Source organism: Staurois parvus, unplaced genomic scaffold (genome assembly GCF_062004578.1).
Source record: "Staurois parvus isolate SC_StPar_1 unplaced genomic scaffold, SC_StPar_1.0 ptg000151l, whole genome shotgun sequence".
NCBI lineage: Eukaryota > Metazoa > Chordata > Amphibia > Anura > Ranidae > Staurois > Staurois parvus.
In genome coordinates this window covers 22,911,093-22,924,517 of record NW_028317947.1, presented here as the reverse complement: position 1 = coordinate 22,924,517, position 13,425 = coordinate 22,911,093, and the positions used below count along the sequence as shown (strand labels likewise).

The 13,425-nt window shown below is 41.2% G+C and overlaps 1 protein-coding gene across 4 annotated transcripts in view; it reads right to left on the bottom strand.

Moving 5' to 3' along the window:
• The window catches only part of CRHR1 (corticotropin releasing hormone receptor 1), a 183,698-nt gene that overhangs the window by 121,198 nt on the left and 49,075 nt on the right, over window positions 1-13,425 (bottom strand). The window contains exon 3 of one of the 4 annotated variants that reach the window (XM_089674642.1): window positions 5,635-5,831. The exons of the other annotated variants lie outside the window; for them this stretch is intronic. The gene's annotated coding sequence lies outside the window, so the exon portion shown is untranslated. The remainder of the gene's footprint in view (window positions 1-5,634; window positions 5,832-13,425) is intronic. 4 annotated transcript variants of the gene reach the window in all.

The window sequence follows — 13,425 nt, the reverse complement described above, 5'->3', positions numbered from 1 at the left end:
CTCGTTCACACTAGGCTGTTTTGCCAACGCTTGCCAAACGCCCCTATAGCGTTTGGCAAGCGTTGGTCCGGTGTTTGCGGAGCGTTTTTAACGCTCGGCAAACGCTCCGCAAACGCCGCATGCGCGGTTTAGCGGAGGTTGCTAGGCGTTTGCCGAGCGTTAATAACGCCCCACAAACGCCTATAATGCATTTGAGTGGTGTTACCGCTCCGCAAACGCCCCGCAACCGCGTCGCAACCGCACCGCAAACGCCGGCCGGGCGTTTGCGGAGCGGTACCATAGACGAGAATAGGAGGCTTCAAAGCCTCCTGACTCGACCAGAGGCGTCCGTTTTGCCGCGACGCAACGCAAACGCTCCTATTAGAACAGCACAATGTGCTGTAATGTGCAGAATTGGCAGAGGCGTTTGGGAAGCGGTAAAAACGCTTCCCAAACGCCTCTCTGCCGCCTGCACACAAGGCTAGTGTGAACGTAGCCTAACAGTCCAGAGGCAGAGAGCACAGAATTTTATCGTCTCCCAAGATTTCTGGTTGGATGAACAGCAATTGTTTTTTGGCACTTTTCGAAGAGATATAATAAAACACTTTTAATTGTATATTAAACACACCAATAGGAAGCAAAAAAGAAAAATTGTTTGTTAGCATGTACACTTTAATTCTCACATCCGTGACACTCATGCCTGAAAACTATATACAGTGCATCCAGACACTTCCTTGGCCTGCATTTAAATCCCTCAATTCAGTGGATGTCTGTCTGTTCAGGTACCCAAAAAAATGTTGCACAAATGCCTTAATAAAAACTCTCTGTGATCCTTAGAGAAACCACTTAAATCACAACATACTCGGGAAGATTACATCTAATACAATTTAGAATTCTTTGCTTATTTGAGACGTTTGGGACCCTGCTATGAAAACCATTCAACACCTCAGTTCTAGGCATTAGTAATGAAATTAAAGGATAAGTTCACCATTGGGAACATGTTACATTTTCCACCCGTATTTTATTCCACCCAGGAAGAAGTTCCCCTTACAAGCTGTGACTTTCTGAATAGAGCGTGGCCGTGAGGGGCTCCACCTACACAGCCACGTCATTCATTCAGAGTTCTGTGAATTAATAAATTACAAATCCCCAAAGCTTTCGCGGCTGTGGGCTTGTAGTTCTCAATGAACTGCTATGGTGCTGAGGAGCGCCGTGGTAGTTCATTTATTCTTCCTGTCAGTGTATCTGCTTGCTCGTACATCCCGTACATTCCCATACAGGCAAGCAGATACACTGACAGATCTGCAGGAGACCTGCATGGCACCAGTGATCTATTGATCGTTGGTGCAATGGTTTACAGGCTCCTGCAAAAAAAAAAAAAACAATAAATGCACATTTTTTTACCTGAAATGTGAACTTATCCTTTAAAGTGACATTGTCTCTAGATAAAAAAAAAATGCTACAGGTATAATATACAGGCACCTAGAGATACTTGCATATACCTGCAGATACAGCTGAATGACAGGCAGTTGACAGGCCTCAGCATTGTGAGGAAGTGTTGTTTTGCTTGTCAGAATGCCCCGACAGCTTTTTGATCCAGGTATGTGCAGCCACCTCTTGATGCCTTCAGTTTATACCTCCAGTAGTTTTTTTCCATAGGCAGTGGGGTTGATTCACTAAAGGCAGATAGACCATTCACTTTGCAGGGGAAGTTGCACTGTGCAAGAGAATTGGCTCTAGAGCTTAGTGACTGTGGTGAAATTTCACTTTGCAGAGAAAACTCACTCGCATGCAATAAAAATAAAAAAACAGCATTTTTGCTTGCACGTGATTGGATGATGGAATTCAGCAGAGCGTCACTAAGGTCTGGGAAAGTGCAGCTTCCCTTTCAAAGTGAACAGTTAATTTGCCTTTAGTAAATCAGTCCAAGTGCCTTTAAAGTGTTACTAAACCCAGGACCCTGCATTCACAGTACACACAACATGAAAGTGCAATTATTCCAGTAAATATAAACTGCAAAATACCTTTTCTCATCAGCAGTATATAGCAGGGTTGTGACTTCTATCAGTGTCCAGCACAGCACTGGTTAAAGCTTGTAGGAGAAGCTTTCATTCTCCTCTAGGAAGATGAAGAACCCCTGACCTCTGTCTGGACAGTGCTGATTGGTCCTGTGCTGATCACATGCACTCTGCCAAGAAAAAAAAAAAACCTCTAGCAATACACACCAAACTGAGCATGTGCAGAGTGACTCCAAACCTCTGTTCTATCAGGAGATATTTAGGTGACAATGAAAGAAGGGGAGGATCAGAGAAGATAGGATCAGACATCCTTTTTACACAATGTGAAGAATTGACCCCTTTGGTTCCACAGTGAGTATAACAAGTATACTTTACAGCATATACAGACTGATTGTACTGTTGTGGATTTAGTAACACTTTAAATACTCCCATGTGAATGATACCTTAGATCAGGAGTTTCTAACCTGTGGCCCACGCCACATGCGGCCCAAGACAGCTATGAATGCAGTCGAACACAAAATCGTAAACTTACCTAAAAATGTAGATTTTGGGGGGGGGGGGGGGGGGTTTTGTAAAAATGTGTTAACACTTAGGGAATACAAGCAGCCAAAGAAAAATTTACAGTGTCTCTTTACTGGACTTTTCTGAATTTTATCAGCTCAAATAAAAATACCCCACTCTTCACAATCACTCCTTATTCATGTCATCAGTTTTTGGTAGCACCTATATTTGTGAGCAACTCTCTTCAAGGAATGGCAAATTTAGGACCAAAATATCTTTTAAGCACCTTGAGAGTTCACAAAAGCAAAAAGGGCGCACTCTCACCGTGCATTACCGTGGTACACCACATGTTTATTGTGAAATCAAATAGTTATATACTCACAAACCAAAGGAAAATACAAGCAGAATAAGTGGTCCGCAATGGCAGTCCAATAAAATGCTGTGCTCTAAATAGGGGGTAAGCTGACACGTTTCGGGAGACAAACCCCCTTCTTCAGAGCACCAAAATAGGGACTGTGGAAGCAATCAGTGACATTGGAGCCGCCTGACTGCTTCCACCTAACAGACAGAAGTCTGGCTGTCAGTTTTATACACAATCCTGGTGGCTGCAGCAACTGGATTGTGTATAAAAACCCCTGCTGTCAGGTCCATACATCGTACGGACCTGGCAGCAAAAGGGCTGTCATGAAAGTCACTTCGGAAATATGTTTGGGGTTTGTCCGTTGAACGGATTGGACAAGGCCCATGTCAAAGGACCAAAAAACGTTATCCATAGCAACCAGGTTTTCCTGGTTTCAAAGGAATGTCACTGAATATTCTAGGTTACCACACTTCATTAGTGCTGTTCAGTAGATGTGTTGTTGATACAATATAGTGGACTATAGCTTTCATTGGCAGACAAGGCTCCCTGCCTGCACTGCCAGCTTTGTATGATATGTGCGTGTATGTTATGTTATGCAGTATGCAGCTACAATTCCTCCATGTGCAGTTGTAATGAAATGTGCAGCATTTAACTGTTTATTGTGAACATTAATTCCAGTAAGAGAGCATTGCATTGAACTGCCTAGAAATTGTGCTTGTGTATGCTGGAAGCATAGTTGGTAGCCAGCAGCTTTGTCTTTGACACTTAATAGGGTTGCTTCCACTTTTATGAACCACGTCCAGGCTGGACATATGCCCAGAAAGTGTACAATGATGAATATTTGTAGACTATATTAAAATCTACAAATCACGTGTCTGGTCATGGGACACAGCCAGGCTCTGTGGTAAGATGCTGCTAGAGCCTTTTATTAATTGGGTTGAGGTTATTGTGAAGCATTTTAATTGTGTCTCTAATGGAACTCTTTGAATAAAGCTATTGTATGTGTGACCTGCAGCAGAGTAAGAACATGGAATGTCATGTTCCCTTGCTCCCCATTAGGCTACTTTCACATCCATGACTTTCAGGCCTACTTAATTAAGTGTCTTACTTGTACAATTTGTGCAAAGCATCATTTACAGATTTGTAAGACAATGTAAAGCTTTCATTTATTTTTTGATCTGCTTTTGTTAGTGTAATGTGTATATTCCATCATTCATTTGTATCATATGTATTGTATGATTATTGCCTGTGCTAGGCTGTGATCTTCCCTCATAAGTTTTGTAATAATACTTTTCAAGCTCCACTTATTCCGTATTACTTTGCTTTTATACATAAAGCACAACTTCATTAAAAAATAACAAGATGAAAATGAACAGCCAATTAAAAGTTAATGTGATATCAGCTTTGCTGCAATATTTCCCATCTTAATAAGCGATTGAACAGTACTTACTGGCATATTCAAGGCTTTGGATATCTTTTTATATCCATTTACATCTTTATAAAGTTCCATTATCTTGTTACGCAGGTCTTTTGACAGTCCTTTTCTGCTCCCCATGGCTCAGTATCGAGCCTGCTCAATGCATCCACATGAGAACTAACAAAACTCATTGATAATTTATACATAAACACTAATTGCAATTTAAAAAGGGAAATTAACCTTTAATTGCCATTTTATCCTTTGTGTGTCTTTGTCTGTACCAAGGCCAAACATTCCAGGGGATGGAAACTTTTGATCAGGGCCATCAGTCATATTTTCAATAACAATGCCAAAATTTCACAATTTCTGTCAGGGTATGCAAACTTTTGAGCACAGCTGTGTAGCTCAAACAATAGCTTTAAAAATTGTATTGGATGGCACCAACATTGTCTCACTCAATGGTGCCATCCAATACAATACAATCGCTGGTGTCGGATTTTAATCCGCTTTTCCATTTATTTAACAATCCCAACTTCCTGTCAGGTATGGACATCAGAGCATTTAAATGGTGGAATGATAAGGGGTTCTTTCGCATTCAACAATTTTGCACCCACAGAGGTCTCTTTAGTCTTTCCCACTGCACAATTAATCTGGAGATGCCCCTGACCAAACAGTTTGGTTTTTATCAAATTTCCCATATAATACATTCTATTTCTATCTCATTCATTTGATTCCCCCTTCCTTGATGGCCTATGAAAAATGGTGTACCAGAGGTCAGGGTTCGAGGGGCGGTATCTCTATGATATATGAGCTATAGCATACCTGCCCCCAAAAACAACCATACATATTGGCGTAGGAGAGGGACCTTGCTTTCGATTTCGAGCAGGAATCCTGATATTCCCGAGCACAAGCCTCCTGCAAGGGGATTCTAAATGTCTCCTTGATAGAAGCCAATCTTAAGGTTCTGACTCAATGTTGTTCCCCTCTCACCTAGGTAGGATATATCTGAATTAATCTCCAGAGTGTATTAGAGGGTGCTGGATGTTGTGCTCAATGCTTCATATATGGTGGAGCATCTAAGAATTATGGGCTTCTGGAACAGGGTGTTCTCCTTGTTCCATCAAGCAACCAGTATCTCTATCTATAAATTAGCATTTTTGAATGAATTACCACCGGGAATGCCCCGTCCTACTCGACGGCTAGTCTTTTTTGTTTTCTTAATCGCTAAAATTACAGTTGCTGGTACTTGGAAAACACTCTCAGTGTCTCTTCAACAGATGAAACAAGATTTCCTCGATTATGCGTCATGAAAAAATAGCAAGTATTGTTAATGATAAACAAAGGAAGTTTGTGCTCACGTGGAAACCGTGGGCAACTTATGTCAAGGTGCCAATGACTTCTCAGGCGACTATTCCATTTCTTCATCGAAGATCCAAGGTTGTTTTTCTTTTCTTCCTTCTTTTCTCCCTTTTTCTTCTTTTAGCCCTTGTCTTTTTGGCTCTTTCCTTTTTCCCATAACTGATTTTGTGTTGTAGTATTTTGGCAGCCCTGATACCTGTATGGGAATTTTGCAGCTGTATTAGAATTTATGCTTAGATTACAGTTTGTAAGCCCTATGACACCCACTATCTGGTGCACTGAGCGAGGTGATGTTACTTGTTTCTTTGCAACCCATAGTATTTGAATAATATGTTATGTTGGTTTATCATCATTATGCTTTTTTTTTTAAAACATTGTAAGAAGTTTGTGTACTGCATGTGTGCTGTGGGATCATGGGTCCATTTCCATGCTCAGTCTCTGTTGGGCAGAGCACCGAATTTGTGTGTTTCTTTTCCTTGCATTTGATGAAAATAAATAAAAATCATTGAACTTAAAAATTATATTGGTATAACATCACATTTACCCGACTTACCTGTATACTGCACATGCATCTATTTATGGCGAATGCTTAATTCTGTTCCCTTATTGAATACTACATATAATAATGCTCCAGAATTTACCTTGACTACCCAATTATAAAATAATAATAATATAATAGAAAAAATTAGAATAGAGTTTCTAAGCCTCTGATCTTTGTTTGTAAAAGATCATATATAATAAGACATATTTACATTACTGTACACAGGGGATCAATAGCTCAAGTAGAAATCCCATATAAAAACAAAACAACAAATCGTCACAAAAATGAGGGGAAAAACCACAACCTTGCCATCAGGATACTAATTCAAGGGACAATAATATGTGAAGCTTCAGTGTTCCTCAAAAAAACTGTCTAAACCATACAAATAGGAACTTAACCATCCTTGTACCAAAAATTCCAAAAATCAAGAAAGATTGCTAAAGTAACAAACAACTTTATTCAAATGACTGTACCATTATTCCCAACCCCAATATAAAATTCTCAGTTTATAATGTATCCCCATATCCCCCGGATGAAACCAAATGTAAATGGTATAAATGCTATGACAGTATGTGACCAAAATTCTAAGAAAACCTAAAGTCCTAGATAACCTAAACCTAAATATAAGAAAAAAAACCTAACAGCTAAATACTGTATGTAGTTAAAAAAGGTCTAAAAACTTGATCTAGAAGGTCAAAATTCACCAGTGCCAACCCTTAAAAATATATAGGTTATAAAGTGTATAGTGGAAATGGCCAGTTCTTGGTTCCCTCCAAAACTAGGCTAATACAGGTATTGCATGCTCGTCTCCAGGATTTCTCAAGGGCTTCACCCATCCTCTGGAACTCCCTACCCCAAGCTATCAAACTATCGCTGTCAGCAATCATGCGCACGGGTCTGCGCATGCGCAGAACGCCAATGCGCTCTAATCAGCAGGCGCTAGGATCTAGGCAGCTGCGGCCGCGCATGCACACTCACGATTGCGGACGCGCGCCTGGCACCAATGACAGCGCAGGGCGCACTACTTAAACCTACACTGCACAGACACTAGTTGCCGTATGGTCCTATTACCCTGTTCCCGCACCTGTGTACCTGTTGATTGATTTGTTGCCGACCCTGCTTGATCCTGACCTTTGCTGACTATCTCCTGCTCTGATCCCTGGCTCGTTTGACTACTCACCTGGATATCCCTGTTGATCTGAACTCCTGTTACCGAACACGGCGAGTGACCTGACTACTCTTTGCCTGCTGCTTTGTACCGTGCTGTCCCCACTGTAACCGACCGGGCCTGTCTGACCACGCTTGTTACCCTGCCATCCATCCGTCCTGCACGGATCTGGTCACCACTGCTCAGGCCTATCCCCCTCTTCACGTCAGGCTCTCTACCAGTGTATACCTCTGGCGGATCCCTCTACCACAGGCGGGTGTACTCAGGGGCCGCGACCTGATCACTGTCTGCTCCAAGTCCATCCCCACCATCAGGGGCCCTGGTGAACAAGCAGACTGGGACTTAGACTCAGAGCTCTGGGGAATCCTGTCCTGTGGATTGCGAGAGGTACCACCAGGTGGTGTCTGACAATCGCCTACTCTGCTCACCTTTAGGCGCACTCTGAAAACCCATCTCTTCAGGGAAACCTACCCCGCCCCCAGCTAATACTGGAATCCACTACTCCTCCTACCACTCCATCCCCCACAGCTAATTACCTCTTGTACCACTATCCCCTCCCTCCTAGATTGTAAGCTCCGAGGAGCAGGGCCCTCTAATCCCTCTTGTATTGAACTGTATTGTTGCTGTACTGTCTCCCTCCATAATGTAAAGCACTGAGGAAACTGTTGGCGCTATATAAGTCCTGTATAATAATAATAACTGCAAAAAAAGAATTAAACCAAAAGCACAAATGCATGTAAAAGCAATAACAACAACAGATAAGGAGGACTATTACATTTTGCATGACAAATTCCTGAAGTGGTTAAAAAAACGTGCAAAGCAAAAGCTAAAAGGGAGCATTAGCTGTGCTTGACAGGCATCAATATTGAAGCTCAGTGGTGAAGACTTGGCACATCCCAAGTGGTATAGTCAGTCCTTTGTTCCATGTACATCATACATCTGTAAGGTCAGGGAAAAACGCAGGGAAGCATTTAAGCCCATAAATCGTCAAGAGCATATAGGTCAAGGTATATCTTAACCTTCTGTTAGTGTTTTGAACACATGAGTTAAAGTTGAGCTATTAAAGCCGTAAAAGGCAGATAAAGCCCCAGCTGTTTAAACTGTATATCTACCAATGTCCAGACAGTATTGCACCTCATAATAATGAAGAAGTTATAGCACTATTGAAGCCACAGCAGACCGTGTATATATTGAACTAAATCAATAATTCTACTAATCTCATGGATGTAGTCCTTACATAGTTTATAAATCATGGGTCATATTAGCCATTTATGCATTAATTTCACCAAGTAATCCAGCACAAATGAATGTCAAAGACGTTCAGCAAACATAGGCCATGGTGGTATTTATACTTCACTCGAACAGCGTATCTCCTTCGGGACAATCTGCTCTGTATTAAACCCTTCCATGTTTACATTACTATCTCATATTCAAAAATAGGAAGAAGATAATTATACTATTTTTCGACTCACAAATATCAACAATTAAGGGGAAAATGACTCATGAGTCTCGCTCACAAAAGCTTTTGTTCAATTTAAAGCGGAGTTCCAGTGAAACTGTAAAAAAATAAAAGTTAGCAGCTACATAAACTGTAGCTGCTGACTTTTATAAAACAGAAACTCACCTATACCACAATCCCGTGGTGTCTTCCCTGCAGCCTGTTTCACTGGCCGTCCTGTGTTCCCGGTGCCAGCATCTTCAGTGTTAGCACCCGACTCTCTTAGCTTGCAGCTTCACAGGTGCTCACTGCGCATGCGCAAGCAGTGCTGCGCTTTCTGAATGATTCCATAGTCTTCTAGGACCTGTCACATGTCCCAGAAGACTACGAGGACAGAGGGGGGAGGACAATTTCCACTTCTGATTGCCAAGGCGACCACAGGTGCCAATCCTTAACGGGGAGCAGGGGACCAGTCCTTAAAGCAGAGCTTCCCCTTTTGGGTGGAGCTCTGCTTTAATAGTGATGTGGGTAAAAATTGGAGGTTATCAACATGTATCTTCTTGTTGTTTCTGTATTTTTATTTACAGAATTCCTCCTTTATACATGACATTCTCTAATTTTCAATAGATAGCTACTGTCAGTCATTTTCTTTTATGAACCTTTTTATCACTTTCTACTTTTCCTACACCATGGGGGGGAAGGGGGAATTTACCAAGATCAGAGCCTGCAAAATCTGGTGCAGCTCTGCATAGAAATCATTATTTAAGCAAGCTAAAGTTAACAGCTGATTGGCTACTATGCACAACTGCAACAGATTGAGAATACCTGTAATAAAGTATGTATGTTCTGCTGGCTGGAGATTATTGTTAAAATTCTCCCTGTAATGAGACAAAATACTCCCCATAGTGATTTGCAGCTCGGTGGTGGCTAAGAGTAGTGGCTGCAACTGTGAAGGATCGCACCACTTTCCCTCCCCTCCTGTCCCTTCATCCATTCACAAAACTTCTATTCTTCTGAATGCAAGGTGTTTTGTGAATGGAGGAGAGCAGATGAATGACAGGATCTCCCCTGCCTATTCACAGAATACCATGAATTCTGGGAGAAGAATGCTAGGTGTTTTGGGAATCGACAATGGGATGGGAAGAGGGGGGTGAGATGCTTGATCCTTCAGAAGTACAGTTACACATTTTGTGTTTTCAGTGCCAGTAGTTTTATCCATACCCAATAAAGTATGAAATTGACAGATAGCTGCAGATCAGAAGGTATCACAAGGCTTTCCTACTCGGTTATGGCTGTTTTATAAAGAAAATGAACTTTTAGGCCTCACTAGAACACTGGAAGTTTTTACAGTTGCTCCTAGGGGCTTTTTTTTCCTGTCCCTAAATTCCCCTGCATGTTAGCATATGTGTCCAAGCACACATAAACTTTTAGAGGCGTTTACTGGCAGGAGAGTTTAGAGGCAGGGAAAAACCCCCCACTACCAGTGCATCCAAGAGCAGCAGAGTTTTAGCAGAGAAAACACTTTACACGTGTAAACATGCATTAGGTGTGCTTAGTAGAGGTGGAGGGGTTAAAAATGATCCCATAGTCTATTCAAGTGTTACTAAACCCACGAGAGTAAAATCAGTCTGTATATGCAGTAAAGCATGCTTGTTATACTCACTGTGGAGCCTAAGGGGTTAATCCTCTGCATTTTCTAAAAATGTTGTTTGATCCTGACTTCTCTGATCCTCCCCTTCTTCCAGTGCCCTCCCTTATCTCCTGATAAGACATATCGTCTGGAGTCACTCTGTACATGCTCAGTTTGCTGTGTATTGCTAGAGAGGTTTTTTTCTTTTCTTGGGCGAGTGCATGTGATCAGCACAGGGCCAATCAGCACTGTCCAGAGAGGGGTCAGGGATCCTGCATCCTCCTAGAGCAGAATGAAAATTTCTCCTACAAGCTTTAACCAGTGCTCAGCTGGACACTGATAGAAGTCACTAGGCTGCTATATACTGGTGATGAGAAAAGGTATTTAGCAGTTTATATTTACTAAAATAATTACATTTCCCTGTTCTGTGAACTGCTGGAGACCAGATATAGTGAATGCAGGATCCTGGGTTTAGTAATACTTTAATACCCATCACCATGAATCATCAGTTTCATTCATTCATTGTCTTTCATGAATAGCTACTTCTTCCCTTTCTCTATTATGACAGGAAGAGGTGAGCTCTCTGATGTAAACACTATAGTGTTTATATTTGTGATTGCTCTGATTGGTCATTACAGTGATCACAAGGTACTGAGCCATCCAACAGCTCAGTTCAAAGCCACTATCGGGAGCACTTGCTACCCATGCATATTTTTTGGAGTGATTTACAATATGGATATTTGGAGGTGGTTAAGTATATCACTTCAAATATTGCCTTCTTTTTCTACAGCAGCTAATGTAGGAAATGTATGTGAATTGTGACAGAACTGCATCTCTTTTGATGCACGGTGCCTTATTTACAATTTTAACGGCTTGACCTTCATAGCTTCCTACTGTAATTTGCATCAGAAATCATGCCTACATCAAAAATATGTCTGCACAAATTACAGGAATTTATGATAAATGTATCCCATGTGTATATTTATTTCGTATTACCTGCCATAAACTGGGGCATGCAGAATATGCTGTTGGGACCTTGGACATTTATTAAAGGTGGTTATGAGCTTTAGAGGATGGTTGTGGAGGCATGACCACTGGTTATGTCAGAAACATTCACGTGCTGGTTACCTGAAAATGCATATTTAACCATCTCCAGTCTGGGCCATTTCCAACATTTCTCTCATACATGTAAAAATCAGCATTTTTTTGTAGAAAATTACTTAGAACCTCCCAGAATTATATATTTTTAAGCAAAGACCCTGGAGAATAAAATGGTCCTTGTTGCAATTTTTTATGTCGCACAATATTTGCACAGCAGTTTATTAAATGCAAATTTTCAGGAAAAAATTTACTTTTATTAATTTTAGTGCACACAAACACAATTTAATGCACATGTTTTGTAAAATATTAAAGATGTTGTTACGCCAAGTGCATAGATACCTAATATGTTGTGTTTTACAATTGTGCATGCCCGTGGAATAGCGACAAACTACGGCACCTAAAAACCTCCAAAGGTGACATTTTAAAAGCCTTTACAGGTTACCAGTTTTGAGCTACACAGATAGTCTGGTGCTAAAATTATTGCTCTCACTCTGCCATTTGTGATGATACCTCACATGTGTGGTGCGATCAACATTTACATATGTGTGCGGGTTCTACATGCGGGTTCACATTTGTGCATGAGGGGGAGGGGATGCTGTAAAAATATTTTTGTACAGTTTATTATTTATTTATTTTATTTACTTTTTTTTTGCACTGTACCTTTCTTTTTTTTTTATATTGAACTTTATTGCTATCACAAGGGATGAACAACATCCCTTGTAATACAGTAGCATGGGCCGTTACTGGTCCGCTTTATGGGGATATCTCCATATCTCTCCTTTTCCCTCCAAAGCATCTGATCAAAATGAGATTGGTTTGATCAGATTCTGTACAAGCTCATAGAGACTTTTAAACAAACAAACAAACTGAAATCTGAGGTGACAAAATCCTTGTCGTATCGGTTTCTGGCATCACAGAGGGTGAAAAACAACGGAAGTTCCACTCACTCTGTCTAATGCACCTGATGTGACTGGCCACATCCGTACTGGGGTCTCTGGTGGGACGGGAGAGCTGGTAGAGGAAAATGCGTGCAAACCATTCTCAGTTCCTATTCCAACTTTTGCGGCTGAAGGTTTACAAGTGCTGCACCAATTCCTGGTTTGTAACTGTCTACGATCAATCTGCGAATGTCTGCAAGTTTTGGCATTGCACCGATGCTGCAGAAGGTAGGTAAGTATGTGTTTTTTTTTTGTTTTTTTTTTTGTAATCCAACCCTTCTCCTTTAAATACTTTTCTGAGAGCTATTTTAAGAAAATTGTGACAAATAGGCAAATCTAATAAATAAATAAATCTTCTATGGATCAACCACAAACTTACTCTTAGTGATAAAGAAACATACCATAAGCAGTTAAGTAGCCGCTTTAGCACACAACCCTTATCCAGAGGCGGACTGACAACTCATGGGGCCCCCAGGCAATAGGGGATCATGGGGCCCCTGTGTCCTTGCCCAAACTCAAAAAAGCCTATGAAAAAGGTACCATGGGCATCTCATGGGGCCCCCTACTGACCCCAGGCCCTCTGGCAGCGCCGAGTTTCCAAATGGTCAGTCCACCCCTGCCCTTATCCCATGTAATGCAAAACGAATATATACAGTGAACCAGTGCAGAGCTACAAGCCGAACACAGCCTGAATCCAAAATTATTAAAAAATAAAATAAATAAATAAATAAATAGATAAATGTTAGAAATAAGTCCAAAAATGTCTTCATGGGGCTTTCTTCGTTCTACAACCACCAAATGCTTCAAACAGAAACGTGCAAAATTCCACCACCAGATGTCAGTTCACCTCCAGCAGTGTGACCTCACATAATACTACATTTGGTCTAACTGCACTTTTGGTCCCACCTTGGACACTGAAGATCAACTTGATGGATTTCAACTGTAGTTCACAGCCTTTTGGGAATACAACTCTC